The 16,266-nt window shown below is 43.2% G+C and overlaps 1 protein-coding gene across 4 annotated transcripts in view; it reads left to right on the top strand.

Annotated features, from left to right (window-relative positions):
* The window catches only part of CA10 (carbonic anhydrase 10), a 336,993-nt gene that overhangs the window by 183,960 nt on the left and 136,767 nt on the right, over positions 1 to 16,266 (top strand). The gene's annotated exons all lie outside the window — the stretch shown is intronic.

Below are 16,266 nucleotides of genomic sequence, written 5' to 3'. Positions count from 1 at the left end.
GAGGTGGAAGTTCCATTGCTCAAGCAAAAGCCTGCAGTACAATATTGACCGCGACCCAGTAATCCCAAGTTAAATTTAATTAAAGAGAGGCCCCTTATTATAGATTGTGCAATGCAACCTCATTGCAGATAGCTATTTTCTTCTTAAGCACGTGAAAGTCATCTATATACTGAAATCAGACATTCGTGCTGTTATGATCTTCTCTCCGCTGAGCTTTTCTTTTGTTCCTTCCCCCTCCCCAACTCTCACCTTAATAATTAGAAATTGTTCTTCTTGAAAGAATTCAAAACAAAACTATAAATGTGGAGGTGAAAAAAATCAATCTTAATTTGAGGGTCAGTTCTTTTTCCACTATGTGGCTTGATATTCTTGCTGCTTTTTCACATCTCAGTTGCTTACGACAAGAAATAAGAACCACAGTGGTCTCCAAGCCACCACATGGGACAACCTTAGCTAATAATACCAACTGTTATTGAAGGAGACTTGAGGTATAAGCATGATATTAATCAACAAAACGGGACGCGGGTGGCGCTGTGGGTAAATCCTCAGCGCCTAGGACTTGCCGATCGCATGGTTGGTGGTTCGAATCCCCACGGCGGGGTGAGCTCCCGTCTACGGTCCCAGCTCCTGCCCACCTAGCAGTTCGAAAGCACCCCTAAAGTGCAAGTAGATAAATAGGTACCGCTTTCTAGCAGGAAGGAAAACGGCGTTTCCGTGTGCTGCGCTGGTGTTGGCTCACCAGAGCAGCTTCGTCACGCTGGCCACGTGACCCGGAAGTGTCTCCGGACAGCGCTGGCCCCCCGGCCTCTAGAGTGAGATGGGCGCACAACCCTAGAGTCTGTCAAGACTGGCCCGTACGGGCAGGGGTACCTTTACCTTTACCTTATTATTGAAGGAGACTTGAGGTATAAGCATGATATTAATCAACAAAACAATAGAAGGCAGCAGGAATTAAGCATATCACTGCTGCTCAGCTGTGTCTGAACCAACCACTTTTCTTTCCTTTCACAAACTTTAAACTCGGCTCTTACTGTCCCAAATATTTTCTCCATGTTCTTTTTTCTATTCTGTGGATATATATTTCCTCCTCTCAGAGCATCTTGTTCCTTATCACTGGATAGGACAGACTTCATGGCTTCATCATGTCTTTTATTTTACCTGTTCTACAATCCCTTGTGTTCAATAGACACCAATTATTCAATAGCCATCAAATGTAAAAGGAAACTCAGTCCACATTGCTCCTCAGTCTGGTCCAGTGGTGAAATCTGAAGCACAGGAGCCCACTCCCCCTGTTATATAGCTATCCCTCGCAGTTTCTGAATAATGAACTTTGAGAGCGTTGTGTAGTGATTAACATGTTAGACTTTGGCTAGGGAGGCCTTATTTGACATCCCTGCTCAGCCAGGAAGTTCACAGTCAGTCAGTAGGGCTGGGCGATATCTGGTTTCCAACATAATGATATATCACCAGCTAAACATTGTGATATACCAATATATCACAATGTCTGAAATAAGGATGGAGCTATGTAGAGGCGTTGGCTGACTTCACGGTTTTCCCTGCATCAAGATTTTTGCCGGCCTCTGCTCTAGAGATTCACTGGCCACTGCATGAAGCAGGGAGAGCTGAGCTGGCTGAATTAGCAGAGGCTGTTGTAGTTGTTGTCATACAACAACACTTGTAAGTAACATGAACTTTGGTTATTGTTATTATATAATGGATTACAGTACAGGAATGTCCAACTTCCAACAAACTGTTATCTACTCCCACACTATAAAAACACTGGCAGTGATCCACCCATTGGATTGACCAAGGTTGTTGAGCTTCTTTTGGGAAGACAGAGCTTTGGGGGGGGGGTTGCAGTCCCACAGGATCACACGATCAGCTGGGATCTACCAGTTGGACATCCCTGCAGTAAAAGATGCAGGAATAATATTTATAAATGGAACCCATGGAGGGAGCAAAGTAGGTCTGAAGGTTCGAAAGAAACTCTTTTTTTATTTTTGGAATGGTTATGTTCATTGTGTACAACCTTATGTAAAACTAATAAAAATTATTATTTTTTTTTACAAAAAGAATTAACAGAGGCTGCAGGAATCGAGAGATTCATTGGTTGGCTTCACGGTTTTTCCCACATTGTGATTTATGCGTAACACACACACGCACACGGACCATGATTCAACACATATTGCCAGGTCAGAAATTATGAAAACGATATCACAATATGAACTTCAAACCGGTTTTGGACTATATATCGCTATATCGCCCAAGCCTACCAGTCACTGTTGGAGCCTAGCTTGCATAACAAAGGGGACAAGTTTACATCACAGGCAAATACTGCTCTGTCAGATGATGTCATTGCTCTTGTTGTGAAGGGAAAGAGAGAGAGGTTAGATAGGGCATTTCCACAGAAAGCCTCTCTTCAGCGCTATCCTTTCCCTAGTCTAGAAAATATTTTTCTTTCCCCCTTTTAGTGGAATTTGAGGACTTCTTAGAAGGGACAGAAATTCCTAAAGGGTCGTGATTGGTTATTGGTTGTGTTGAGGCCTCATTTCTCAAGGATTACAAAACAGTTCCGGGAGAGCAACATTACACAGGTAACATATGCAGGAAAAGAAAAGAAAAACCTTACAGCTTCCTACAAAAGCCAGCTACAAATACATCAAGATACTTGGTTTATTAAAGATGGCTTTCATAAATTAATAGTAAACCGTCCATCATCAAAGATATCAGGGTGGCATAAGAGCGTAGATAAGAAACAGCCAAATCAAAATATAATACAATTAATAATAAAACAGCGTCATCATAAATGAGAGCAATAACGGCAGTTAGACAACAACAGATTAAACTAGGTGCTAAAACTTTAAAGTGCCTGAGCAAATGGAGGCTTTCCTGGAGTTCCTATGAGCCTTCAGTACAAGATTCCAAGCCCAGCTATCTGTTAGTCTTGAGTGGACAAAGGAACTGCTGCACAGTTGTAAAACTAATGACTTCAGAAGTTTCCATAGTAACAGAAAAGAACTTTTGAAGTATAGTTTGTACGTGCATTTGGTACATTATTTGCATAGAGTTAATTATTTTTATGAAGATTGGGCTTTATTTTTAAAAAAAAAAAATCCACATAACTTTCTGCCAAGAAGGTTGTTTATGAAGCTCATTAAAACACTTTCAGAAGAATTAAAGTTCTATTGAAGAGCAGTAGAAAATTATTTCTTTTCATTCAAATTCTGGACTAATTCATTGTTCAAACTGAGGGTGACTTTGAAGTAGTAGCGTGCTGCATAAGGGAGGTTTTGTCTTTGTATTTGCTATTTGAGAGCCAGTGTGGTGTAGTGCTTAAGAGCGGTGGACTCGTAATCTGGTGAACCGGGTTCGATTCCCTGCTCCTCCACATGCAGCTGCTGGGTGACCTTGGGCCAGTCACACTTCTTTGAAGTCTCTCAGCCCCACTCACCTCACAGAGTGTTTGTTGTGGGGGAGGAAGGGAAAGGAGAATGCTAGCCGCTTTGAGACTCCTTAAAGGGAGTGAAAGGTGGGATATCAAATCCAAACTCTTCTTCTTCTTCTATCTATTTATTTTACATTTATGTATAATTTTATTCATCTCAAACTAGCTAGACAGCAGTACTTGTTGTGCATCATGCTTCTGGATTTCTACAGGATTCTCATTTTTCTTTTCATATATATATACCAGAAAAAAACACACACCAACCGCTACTTACATGCACAATCACACCACCACCCTGCACAAATAAACTCCGTAGCCAAGACTCTCATCTCCAGAACCAAACGCCTGGCTGACAAAGACCACTTGACAACTGAGTTACAGAATCTCTCAAATGTGTTAATTGCCAATGGATACCAGCAAAACAGGATTACGAAGCTAATCCAAAAGGAAACACCCCCCAAAAACCAAGACACAGAAGAAAACAATGGCATGGCCCTCCTTCCTTATATCAAGGGCACTACAGATAAAATTAGCAAAATCCTCCATAAACACAATATCAAAACAGCCTTTTGCACCAACCAAAAAATAGCCAATATCCTCAGAAACCCCAAGGATAAAATCCAGTTGGAAAACCAAGGGATCTATGAAATACCCTGCAAAGTCTGCCCAGCCACGTACATTGGACAAACAAACAGACGAATAAATGCACGTATCGCAGAACACAAGAATGCCGTCAAAAAAGAAGAAAAAACTTCCTCTCTTTTCCAACACATGAAAGAAACAGGACACGAAATTAATTTTGCAGATTCCAAATTGCTCTTTAACACGGAACATCACCACAAGAGAATAATCATGGAAGCCATCGAGATAGAGAAACACCCTCACAACATGAACAAGCGTGACGACACATCCCGCTTGCCAGACATCTGGAAATTAGCCCTCCCCACAAAAACTGACACCAGATCCAGAGGCACACAGAACGCCAACACCAATCAACCACACCAGACCCAAACCCAGACCCTCTCCACAGATGAATTACTGACACCATCCAGTAGCCAATCCATGGTGGCACCTCCGGATGCTGCACCCCCCTGCAATCCCTACACAGATCTGGCTGACACAAGCCACAAAACCACAGCTCGCCCCTATACACGAAGCCAAGCCAAAGCACAACTAAGTGCAATACAGCCATCTTCTCAGGAAAACTCTTCACAAAGTTCAAGAGGTCAAGACACAAAGACTTTAGCAACTAATCCACACCTAATGACCCACCTAAGTGGTACTCAGGATATCACTCAAGAAATCACTCAAGGTATCTCTCAAGTAATTAAGGAACAAAAGAAGAAAAGGCACACTAGCCTGGGAACTTCCTCTCTGCCCAGAACATTGGAGGCTAGACACCACACCCCCTCTACAGTATTTATAGGAACTCAAACATTGAGATCCCGCTCTGTTCCAGTAACAAGAAGCCGAAAGCACCAGCCTGAAGATGACGAGTGAGACCTCGTCGAAACGTCGCCTAGACACCCCAACTTTTACACGGGAAGACACCCGAGGACACCAAAACCTGCATATATATATATATATATATAAACACATACACACACACACACACACACACACACACACACACACATTCTGTTTTACAATTTAGAATATTCATTCAGACAACCTTAAAATATCAATGACTTCCCTTCTCTTTCCATGATTCATTCTGCATAGCATAAATCCCTGCATATTTTATATAAACTAAACCATTCAGTATTCCATTATTACTTCCATCAAAACTTATTTACACTGTTGAATTTATCTTAACGCTGCCAGCGTTTTCAAGTGTACAGAGTCCCCCCCCCCCATGTATTCAATAAACATTTTCCAATATTCTTTCAATGTATGTTCTTCTTGTTGTCTTATTGTATAAGTTAGATTTGCAAGCTGTGCATGTTCCATCAGTTTAAATTGCCATTCTTCTTTGGTTGGGACCTCGCTCGTTTTCCATTTGGGGGCTAACAAAACACGGGCCGCAGTTGTGGCATACATAAATAACCTTTATTGGTACCTGGAAATTTCCATCTGAATTTTTTTTTTTTTGGAAAGGTACTTTTAAACATTTTTTTCAATTCATTATAAATTATTTCCCAATACCTTTTTACACCTTTTCAGGTCAACCACATATGAAAGAACCTTCTTTCACAGGATTCTCATTTTTCAATGCCTTGGGATTTCTGACAGAATTCATCGTTCAGGGTGAAGAAGCTCTGGCAGTGAGGCAATCTAACTCTGATCAGATTCAGCCATACTTACCATTGGCGATTACATCTTCTTAGGCAGGCTTGGGGGTTCATGGTCCACGCGCAGGAAATATGTCAGAAGTGCACTCATGTCACTTTGGAACCTACATGGCTTCTGTATCTTAACCTGGGTTGCGCTCTGTGCCGAGTGATATTGTGGCAAAGATGTGACAAGAATGTTGCTTGCCAAAAATGGAAAGAAAGAGTCCCAGAAAAGGAAGAATGGATACAAAAACTTATGGAATATGCAGAAATGGCAAAACTTACCAGAAGAATAAGAAATCAAGATGATGAGAATTTTGTAGAAGAATGGAAATGGTTTATTGAATTTGTTTAGTCGTTTAGTCATGTCCAACTCTTCGTGACCCCGTGGACCAGGCACTCCTGTCTTCCACTGCTTCCTGCAGTTTGTTGGTAGCTTCAAGAACACTATCCAACCATCTCATCCTCTGTTGTCCCCTTCTCCTTGTGCCCTCAATCTTTCCCAACATTCTTTTATGGGGAGTCTTCTCTTCTCATGAGGTGGCCTCAGCTTCAGGATCTGTCCTTCCAATGAACGCTCAGGGCTTATTTCCTTCAGAATGAATAGGTTTGATCCTCTTGCAGTCCATGGGACTCATTTTCTGTTTTACAATTTCAAATACTCAATTTTGTTGTTGTTTAGGCATTTAGTCATGTCCGACTCTTCGTGACCCCATGGACCAGAGCACGCCAGGCACTCCTGTCTTCCACTGCCTCCCGCAGCTTGATCAAACTCATGCTGGTAGCTTCGAGAACACTGTCCAACAATCTCATCCTCTGTTGTCCCCTTCTCCTTGTGCCCTCAATCTTTTCCAACATCAGGGTCTTTTCCAGGGAGTCTTCTCTTCTCATGAGCTGGCGAAAGTATTGGAGCATCAGCTTCAGGATCTGTCCTTCCAGTGAGCACTCAGGGATAATTTCCTTAAGATTGGATAGGTTTGATCTTCTTGCATTTCATGGATCACTGCCTTGTCATGGCGAAGGGGCTTGAACTCAGAGAAGCTATGAGCTATGCCGTGCAGGACCACCCAAGACGGACAGCTCATAGTGGAGAGTTTTGACTAAACTTGATCCATCTGGAGCAGGAACCGGAAAGCCACTCCAGTATCCCTGCCAAGAAAACTCCATGGACAAAGACAACAGGTTCATTGAATACTTACAGATAAATTGCAAACAGATAAGAACATTGACAGGATTATTGTAATAACCTGCAGTTTCATAAGAGTGTATATTTAAAGAAGATGATTAAATGAGGAAATTAAGTGAATTTGGATATGCAGAAGATATCAAAAATAAATTTAAGGAAAAGCAGAAAGGGGGGGGAGGAAGTCAAGTTCTGAAATGTCAAAATGATTGTAAAATCAGTGAAATGTATAAATCTGAAAAGTATAAATAATTTTTTTGTTAAAGAAGTTGTGGCAAAGATACTGGTGTCACCTGAGAGTGCTGTGCTAATTGCTTACAATCAACATAGGATCCAAAGTTAATCTGTAGTGAACAGAATGCTCTCCATAGCGGTTTGAATCATTTCTGGTGTCTGTAGGTAGAAAAAGCAGGATGTGAGTCTGAAGAGCATGTAAAGAATGTGTAGAAAATGCAGCTATGTATTCAGCAAGGCCCTGACGCACTGTTGTACACTCACTGAACTGCCTCTTTTTGCTCCAATATGCACAAGGGTAAGTTGACATAAATTAAATACCTTTCCAGGATCTTTAATATAAGCTGCAGCACAGGCTTTCAGCAGCCCTTAGCTTTGTTTTCACTTGAGAACAAAATCAATAATTGTGCTGTCAGTGGAGGGTAAATATAAATGAATTACTTCCAAATAAATTATGCGATATTTCTCCCTGATGCTTTATAAATTGAGAAGCTAAGTCACACAAGAATTTAACAGCAGCAGCAGCAACAAAAGTTTACAATTCTTTTATATGCTATAGTTGATCCTTGGGCTGAAAGGAGATCTCACAAGAGACACGTGATTCTTGCCAAAGAAAGAGAGTCTGTAGCGGAGTCTGTAACCTGAAGCGTATGCAACCTGAGGTACCACTGTAGTTGTAAACTTCAGAAAGATTATTTGAGTTTAATTGAGAAACTTGCACTAACTAAATATTAAGAAATAAAAGAAATCTGGTACGCTAGGTTATAAGAAAGTATATTAAATGTAAGGTAATAATTATAAGTACAGTGGTACCTCGGGTTACATACGCTTCAGGTTACATATGCTTCAGGTTACAGACTCCGCTAACCCAGAAATAGAGCTTCAGGTTAAGAACTTTGCTTTAGGATGAGAACAGAAATCGTTCTCCGATGGCGCGGCAGCAGTGGGAGGCCCCGTTAGCTAAAGTAGTGCTTCAGGTTAAGAACAGTTTCAGGTTAAGAACAGACCTCCAGAACCAATTAAGTACTTAACCTGAGGTACCATTGTACATTCAAAATCACAAATGTCAACTATATCGGGAAATGATGGGAAGTCTATATTTATTTTACTTTAGTTTGTTGTTGTTTTATTTTATTTTATGTACCATTACATGATTTTAGCTTAGCTGATATCTAAGTGGAATTAGAAGGTCAAATTAACATTCTAAGTTAAACTAATTTAAGAATACACACACACACACACACACACACACACACACATATATAGTATGTATGTGTATGAGTGAAGTTAAATCTGTAATGACATTAATGAATTTCAATAAAGAATTTTTTCATAAAAAAAGAAACTTGCGCTAAATTAACGAGTTTAGAGGAAGTGGCATGTTACCCAAGGCAGAACTATAGAAGTGCAATGGCAGAAGGTTGCAACCTCTGTCATTTATCGTCACACAATAAGTGAGAGAAAGAAGATTGGGCCATCGCAGTAAATAGGATTGTGTCATGAGAAGGCAATAAGCTCTTGAAAAGAAGCTACAGATTGCATGGCACTGGAGTAAGATTATGGTAGGGAGAGGCCACTTCCTGAAATATGGCATTCTGTTTGCTGTAATCAAACCTGGAATTTGAAGAAGAAGAAAAGGGTTATCTGGGGGAAATCTCCAACATCAAAATCTGTAAGTCCATGAAAGAGTTCCCGAAGGAAAAAAGCAGAAGCTCTAACACTTGAGACGAAGCTGTTTCACTGTTAGGAAAACGGAAAGGATGGGCAAAATATCACATTATCCAGAAGAAAATGGTTTCTAAAATGGGGAATATGGCCTTATCAAATACAATAATTTCCTGTCATATTTCCTGTTTATCTATTTGTTGTTGTTTAGTCGTGTCCAACTCTTTGTGACCCCATGGACCAGAGCACGCCAGGTACTCCTGTCTTCCACTGCCTCCCGCAGCTTGGTCAAACTCACGTTTATAGCTTCGAGAACACTGTCCAACCATCTCGTTCTCTGTCGTCCTCTTCTCCTTGTTTCCTCCATCTTTCCCAACATAAAGGTCTTTTCCAGGGACCTTCTCATGAGGTGGCCAAAGTATTGGAGCCTCAGCTTCACGATCTGTCCTTCCAGTGAGCACTCAGGGCTGATTTCCTTAAGAATGGATAGGTTTGATCTTCTTGAAGTCCATGGGACTCTCAAGAGTCTCCTCCAGCACCATAATTCAAAAGCATCAATTCTTCAGCGATCAGCCTTCTTTATGGTCCAGCTCTCACTTCCATACATTACTACTGGGAAAACCATGGCTTTAACTATACGGACCTTTGTTGGCAAAGTGATGTCTCTGCTTTTTAAGATGCTGTCTAGGTTTGTCATCGCTTTTCTCACAAGAAGCAGGCATCTTTTAATTTCGTGGCTGCTGTCACCATCTGCAGTGATCATGGAGCCCAAGAAAGTAAAATCTCTCACTGCCTCCATTTCTTCCCCATTCATCTATAGGTATAGATTTAACCAGGGGACGCAGGTGGCGCTGTGGGTTAAAGCCTCAGCGCCTAGGACTTGCCGATCGAAAGGTCGGCGGTTCGAATCCCTGCGGCGGGGTGCGCTCCCGCTGCTCGGTCCCAGCGCCTGCCAACCTAGCAGTTCGAAAGCACCTCCGGGTGCAAGTAGATAAATAGGGGCCGCTTACCAGCGGGAAGGTAAACGGCGTTTCTGTGTGCGGCTCTGGCTTGCCAGAGCAGCGATGTCACGCTGGCCACGTGACCCGGAAGTGTCTCCGGACAGCGCTGGCCCCTGGCCTCTTGAGTGAGATGGGCGCACAACCCCAGAGTCTGTCAAGACTGGCCCGTACGGGCAGGGGTACCTTTACCTTTACCTTTACCTATAGATTTAACCAAATGCAGAGAACAAGGAGCACTTGTGTGGGTTCAGCTTAAACTTTAGTTTTTCCCAAGTGAGCATCAGTTCTTGCCGTTCGATCATATCATGTATTTAACATCTGTGTTACATTATTCTGTCATTTGAATATATAATCCCAATCTGCCAGGCATGGGGGTAATGCAGTTCAATGCAGCGGAGGGCTGACTGCCGCAACATATGGTCAATTTAGCTGAAATGTTGCATAGGGCATGGTGCTTTTCAGAGCTGCGTCTACATGCTAGATAGCTGCTTCCATTACTATGCATCTATTTTTAAATCCTGAAAAGAACAACTACAGTGGCATTATGTAAGTGGGAGTTGGGGGGGGGGCTTCTGTGTCTTGCTATCAGTTATTAATTATTTGTTCAGCAAACAACTGGCGTTTCTTCTTTAACATTCATTTCATGTCATGCCTTGAAGAACAATCAAACACAAAGAAGACTCCCAATCATTTGTTTGTTTTTCCCCCAAGGGTATCTCCCAAACAAAAGCAGGGATTGTGGCAGGTTCCATCTGATTATATTATACTTGTGTGGTTTAAGAGATTTTCCAATTTTATCTATTTATAAAATTACTTGGAGCTGAGGATTAAAGAGGAAGGTTTAATGCAGGAAAGCTGATTTAAGACTGAGAATCTTCCTTAGCAGCATCCATTTAAAAGTTAATCTTTGATCATCTGTGAAGCTGATTACCTAACATATAAAACCTATGAAAATGGGCTTCTCTCTTATTATGCAACAGGGAATAATTTTTTTTTAGTTAGCTACATCTGATTGATCGCACCAGGACGTGTGTTGAATCTGCGGACAGAGCAAGGTGATTTCTCTTATCTCCAAAAAGAGTCCACCCCTGAAACTAAAGGAAGAGAGGGGGAGGGAGGGACAATGAGTTGGCTGCAGTGTTTCATCATCACTTTCCTGAGCGATGAAATAGGATAATAGTGCCTTGAAGTCAAAGATGGAAGGCAACCGAGAGAATGGCTGGGGCCTCCCTTTGCAAGTATGGGATACATTCCACCCAGCAGAGGATGTATCAAATGAAATATTTGATCTTGGCCCAAAGCCTTGCTATTTAAAGATGTCTGACACAGCATGTGCTGGCGATTTTTCACTCTGCACTTTAAAAGCTCTGAATTGCTTCACAGTCCACTGCATGCCTTTTGCTATCTCTTCTTTCGCAGGAGTATCATTATTCTAGGATATCGCTGCTCCCTAGCACATAAAATATGCGCCTTATTCCGCAACTCAGAACAACTTTATATCCCCCACGGGACAAAACACGTCGGCTGCGTTTTCCTCTTCCTTTTGAAAAATAACCAATTTAGCAGTATTGCTGTTAAAGGCAGGCTTTATTAATTCTTTGACATGAAAGAAATATACCTGCCACAGACATGTGTCAAGGAAATGACTGAACTTTCTGTCAACCAGATTAATGGAACATGCTATTAAATATTTTGGAAGGTGGTTTGCCTGTCTGTCGGTTTGTTTGCTGTCTATTGGGTTCAGCTGCCTCTCAGCATGAAGTTTCCTGAAAAGGGGGGGGGGGGTCTATGCCAACCTTTGTGTGCCAAGCTTCATTGTGATTCAAGATGGTTGGCCAAAACATGACTTTGGTGTTCCTTTGCCCATTTTTTTGGCACAGGTTTGGCCACCTCTTCAGATATTGTTGCCAAAGGTGACACAAAGGTTTCCTGAGGTGAGGTGGCCCATCTTTGTTGATGTTCAGGTGCCATCTTGTTTCAAAACAAGATGGCAGAGCAAAATGTAACTTCAGCATGACTTCACCTGATTTATGGTGTAATGGATCCAAACTCAATAGTTACACTATACACTACACACACACTAAATATAAATATAAATAGAATAAAGAAGCCGAAAGCACCAGCCTGAAGATGACGAGTGAGACCTCGTCGAAACGTCGCCTAGACACCCCAACTTTTACACGGGAAGACACCCGAGGACACCAAAACCTGCATTCCTGTACCCGTGAAAATCTACGAAAGCAAATATATATATATATATATATACACCCCAACTTTTACACGGGAAGACACCCGAGGACACCAAAACCTGCATTCCTGTACCCGTGAAAATCTACGAAAGCAAATATATATATATATATATATATAAATAAATAACATTTCTTCGAATTCCAAGGCAGTGCCAGACACTCCCCACTGAGTATATCTACTCAAGAGGTGAGGTCCCATTTATTTCAGTGGGCCTTACTCCCCTAAGCAAGTGTGTATAGGATTTCAGTCTTTCTGTTTCAACATGGGTCTCACCTAAAATTGAGCAAATGCACCAGTTTCATTTTCTCATTTTCCCTGTCTTCAGTCCTCTGCGTTTCCACATCAGAATATGATTTATTTTCATTTTCTTCATTTTTTAAAAAGTCGTGAAAATTCACCAGCATTTTTGTGCTCATTTCATCTGTTACAGACAGGTTTGTACGCATTTTCTCCTAACACATATAATGCATTTTCCTATGTTATTTTCATTAATACACAATTTATTTAATGTGCACTTTACCCCATTTCATGCATTTTGGTACATATCACTTGGGTGAAGAACAGATTCATTAAGCCGATAATTGAAAAGAATTGTCAGCTGTTTTTAATTCTATAAACACTTTTTAAAAGCTCTCCCAGTGATGAACACCATTGCAGAAGAGGTATTTCTGCTTTAATTCATAGTAGGAAACTCTTCTGCAACAGTGCTTGCTGTGATTCATGCATGTATCATCTAAAAACTTTTTTTTTCAGAACTGTTGTTTTCCATATGTAAATCTATGCAGATTTAACCGGTTGAAATTTGTTCAGCTACAAATTGCACAAGCAAAATGAGTGCTGCTTGGACAACAGGACTTCCCCTCTCTCCTCCCTGCATGTCGTCCCCAAATCTGCTTGGAGGGTTAGGGAAATGGCAGAAAAGATTTGGTGGGGCAGAAAGGAGAAAAATAGAATTGTAGAGTTGGAAGGGACCCCAAGGGTCCAGTCCAACCCCCTGCTATGCAGGAATCTCAGCTAAAGCATCCATGACAGATGGTCATCCGATCAGGAAGTTCGACAGTGGAATTTGCTGCCAAGGAGTGTGGTGGAGTCTCCTTCTTATTCTCCAGGGTTGCCCGCTAGCCACAGTATAAAACAACTTGCTGCATGAAATCTCACCTGTAGAAATCCTAAGCAAAAGGTGCCCTTGAGTTTCCAGGCAGACCATTTGTGAACAGTAGAGCGAGAGCTTTCAAGTTATTCCCTGAACACTTGCATTAAGGAGCTGGGAAGAACCATTAAATTTGTATTATGTTGTTTCTTCTGGAGTGCCTTATGGTCTGAGCCATTGCACCAGCACTGACCTCACCGCCACCCTGTTGTACACCATCCTGGTAAGCAGCAATGAAGCGGGGGCCGGGAGGCCAGGCCAACAGCTCACCCTCTGCTCCTGAATGCAGGAGAAGTAGCAGAAGTTAAAACTTAAGGGCATACTGCTCTCCATACAGCGGCAAAGCATATGTGCGCGCTGTCCAGGACGGGCGTGTTCCCAAGGGGGGGCGGAGGGTGCCCTCCCAGGTGTGGCGCGTGCCCTGCAGCCAGGGGCAGAGCAAGCCGCCCATGGGGCAGGAGCGAGCCACTGATGGCTGACATTCGGCACACCGCCCACCCGCAACTCCAAGCATACCCCGAGCCATCGTCCTCTCCCCTCATCCTCTCCCCTGCCTGCCTGCCTACCTCCTCCTGCCAGGAGTGTGGGGCAATGGCGCATCGCCTGCCTGTGACTCCCAAAGGAGGGAGCCTGAGGGAGCATGCCGAATATCACACACACCCCCAGGGATGACACCCGGGGCGAGCCACCCCCACCACACACCCCTCCCTCCGCCACTGTCTCCATATGCACCTGGCTGGGTGTGATCTGCATCGTGTCGGTGACAAAATTCCCGTTGATTTTAATTGAGCTGGATTTCATCTCAAACCTCTAGTTTTGCTTTTTGTATTGTTTACTTACACATTATACATTCTTCCTCCCGAGTTTAAAAAAAACAAATCAGCCAAAGGGATTGTGAAGATGGGAGGGAAGCCGTCATTCTCCAAATAAACCGCTGTTATTGAATTGAGTCTTAAGATTGTCATTTCACATGTCCTCTTAATATCCTGGCAGGGATTCATGTCAAGAATTCGTTTTGACAAGAGATTTATAATCAAAGACGGAGTTTGCTTATGAAAAATTGATGGGTTGTGTTTGGTGCTTCCCCCCCCCCCTTCTTCCTCTGGCTCACAAAGCAGGGAAGTCCGTGACAAAGGGTGTGGAGCTTAGTTACGTCTCAGTACTTGCTTGTAGAGTTCAGCCTCTCTAGGGAAGGGGGAGCAGATGCAATTTGGTAAGGCATAAAAGATGCAAGGCAGAAATTTCCAAACTGCGTAGAACTTCAAACGGCTATTGAAAAATTCAATTAAAAGTATCTGCGGTTGTTTGACAACAATGTACTGCGTTGAATGTATTAATCATAGCTTCAGGACATTTAAGGCAGGGCTGCGTACGAAGAGGGACATCCTTAATTTACCTCATCGAGGCTCGTGACTCATTGTTCTCGTTTAAATATGACATTGAGGCAAACTATGGCTTAGCATGAACAAGCTAGCATGCTGGTAAACAGTGGAAAAGTCATGGCTGCTTCATTCTTCCCCCACTCCTGGTGCTGCAGTGCTACCAAAACCTGAGCAATGATCTGTTTTAAGATTCTTCTTAATTCTGGGTTTATTGCTTGTTTCACTCCAAGCAAACCATGAGCTGTAACCCAGGTTTGTTATTGGCTTGCTGCTCTTGGTTCATTGACAGGAGACAAACCATGATCCCAAGTTTAGATATAACACTTAGCCAAACCATGGCTTAGCTTCTCGTTGCAATCAGGTAGGGTGAGGTGCCTACAATCTAAGGTAAAGGTCAAGGTACCCCTGCCCGTACGGGCCAGTCTTGACAGACTCTGGGGTTGTGCGCCCATCTCACTTAAGAGGCCAGTGGCCAGCGCTGTCCGGAGACACTTCCGGGTCACGTGGCCAGTGTGACAAAGCTGCATCTGGCGAGCCAGAGCCGCACACGGAAACGCCGTTTACCTTCCCGCTGGTAAGCGGTCCCTATTTATCTACTTGCACCTGGAGGTGCTTTCGAACTGCTAGGTTGGCAGGCGCTGGGACCGAGCAGCGGGAGCGCACCCCGCCGCAGGGATTCGAACCGCCGACCTTTCAATCGGCAAGTCCTAGGCGCTGAGGCTTTAACCCACAGCGCCACCTGCGTCCCGCCTACAATCTACATGCTGCATATTGTTTGCTTGCTTGCTTGCTTGTTATACCCTACCCATCTGGCTGGGTTTCCCTAGCCACTCTGGGCGACTCCCAGCAGAATTAAAACCACAATAAAATGTCGAACATTAAAAACTTCCCTTCAGGTGTCTTCTAAAAGTCTGATAGCTGTTTATTTCCTTGATATCTGATAGGAGGGTGTTCCACAGGGTGGGCACCACCACTGAGAAGACCCTCTGCCTGGTTCCCTGTAACCTCGCAGTGAGGGAACCGCCAGAAGGCCTTTGGAGCTGGACCTCAGTGTCCCGGCTGCATGATGGGGGGTGCTACCTGTTTTATTATTCTAAATAGTCACAGAAATTACTCTCTCACACAAACACACCTGCTCCTTATTTGGTCTTTGTAATCACAGCTGCGATGTTTCAATACCATCTCGCAAGGCAACATTCAACTCCTCTGTTTTATCTGAATTTCTGAGGAGCAAAATATGATGAGAGAAGGAAAACGAAGCAAGTGGAAGGTGCTGCAAAGCCATATTTTCCTACTCCTGAGACTTGGCCACTGTGGCCATGTAAGCAGCATCAAAAGCAGTGGTGGGGTGATGGCTTCATAGCATTGTGAGTGCCTGGAGGCGGTTGGAGCTTGGATGGCGGCTAACAGATTGAGGTTGAATCCTGACAAGACAGAAGTACTGTTCTTGGGGGACAGGGGCGGGCTGGTGTGGAGGACTCCCTGGTCCTGAATGGGGTAACTGTGTCCCTGAAGGACCAGGTGCGCAGCCTGGGAGTCATTTTGGACTCACAGCTGTCCATGGAGGCGCAAGTCAATTCTGTATCCAGGGCAGCTGTCTACCAGCTCCATCTGGTATGCAGGCTGAGACCCTACCTGCCTGTCTCGCCAGAGTGGTGCATGCTCTAGTTATCTCCTGCTTGG

Source organism: Podarcis gaigeae, assembly GCF_964106915.1.
Source record: "Podarcis gaigeae genome assembly, chromosome: 2".
Classification (NCBI taxonomy): Eukaryota; Metazoa; Chordata; class Lepidosauria; order Squamata; family Lacertidae; genus Podarcis; species Podarcis gaigeae.
Note: the sequence above shows the minus strand (reverse complement) of the source record. Positions and strands in the feature narration are given on the sequence as shown.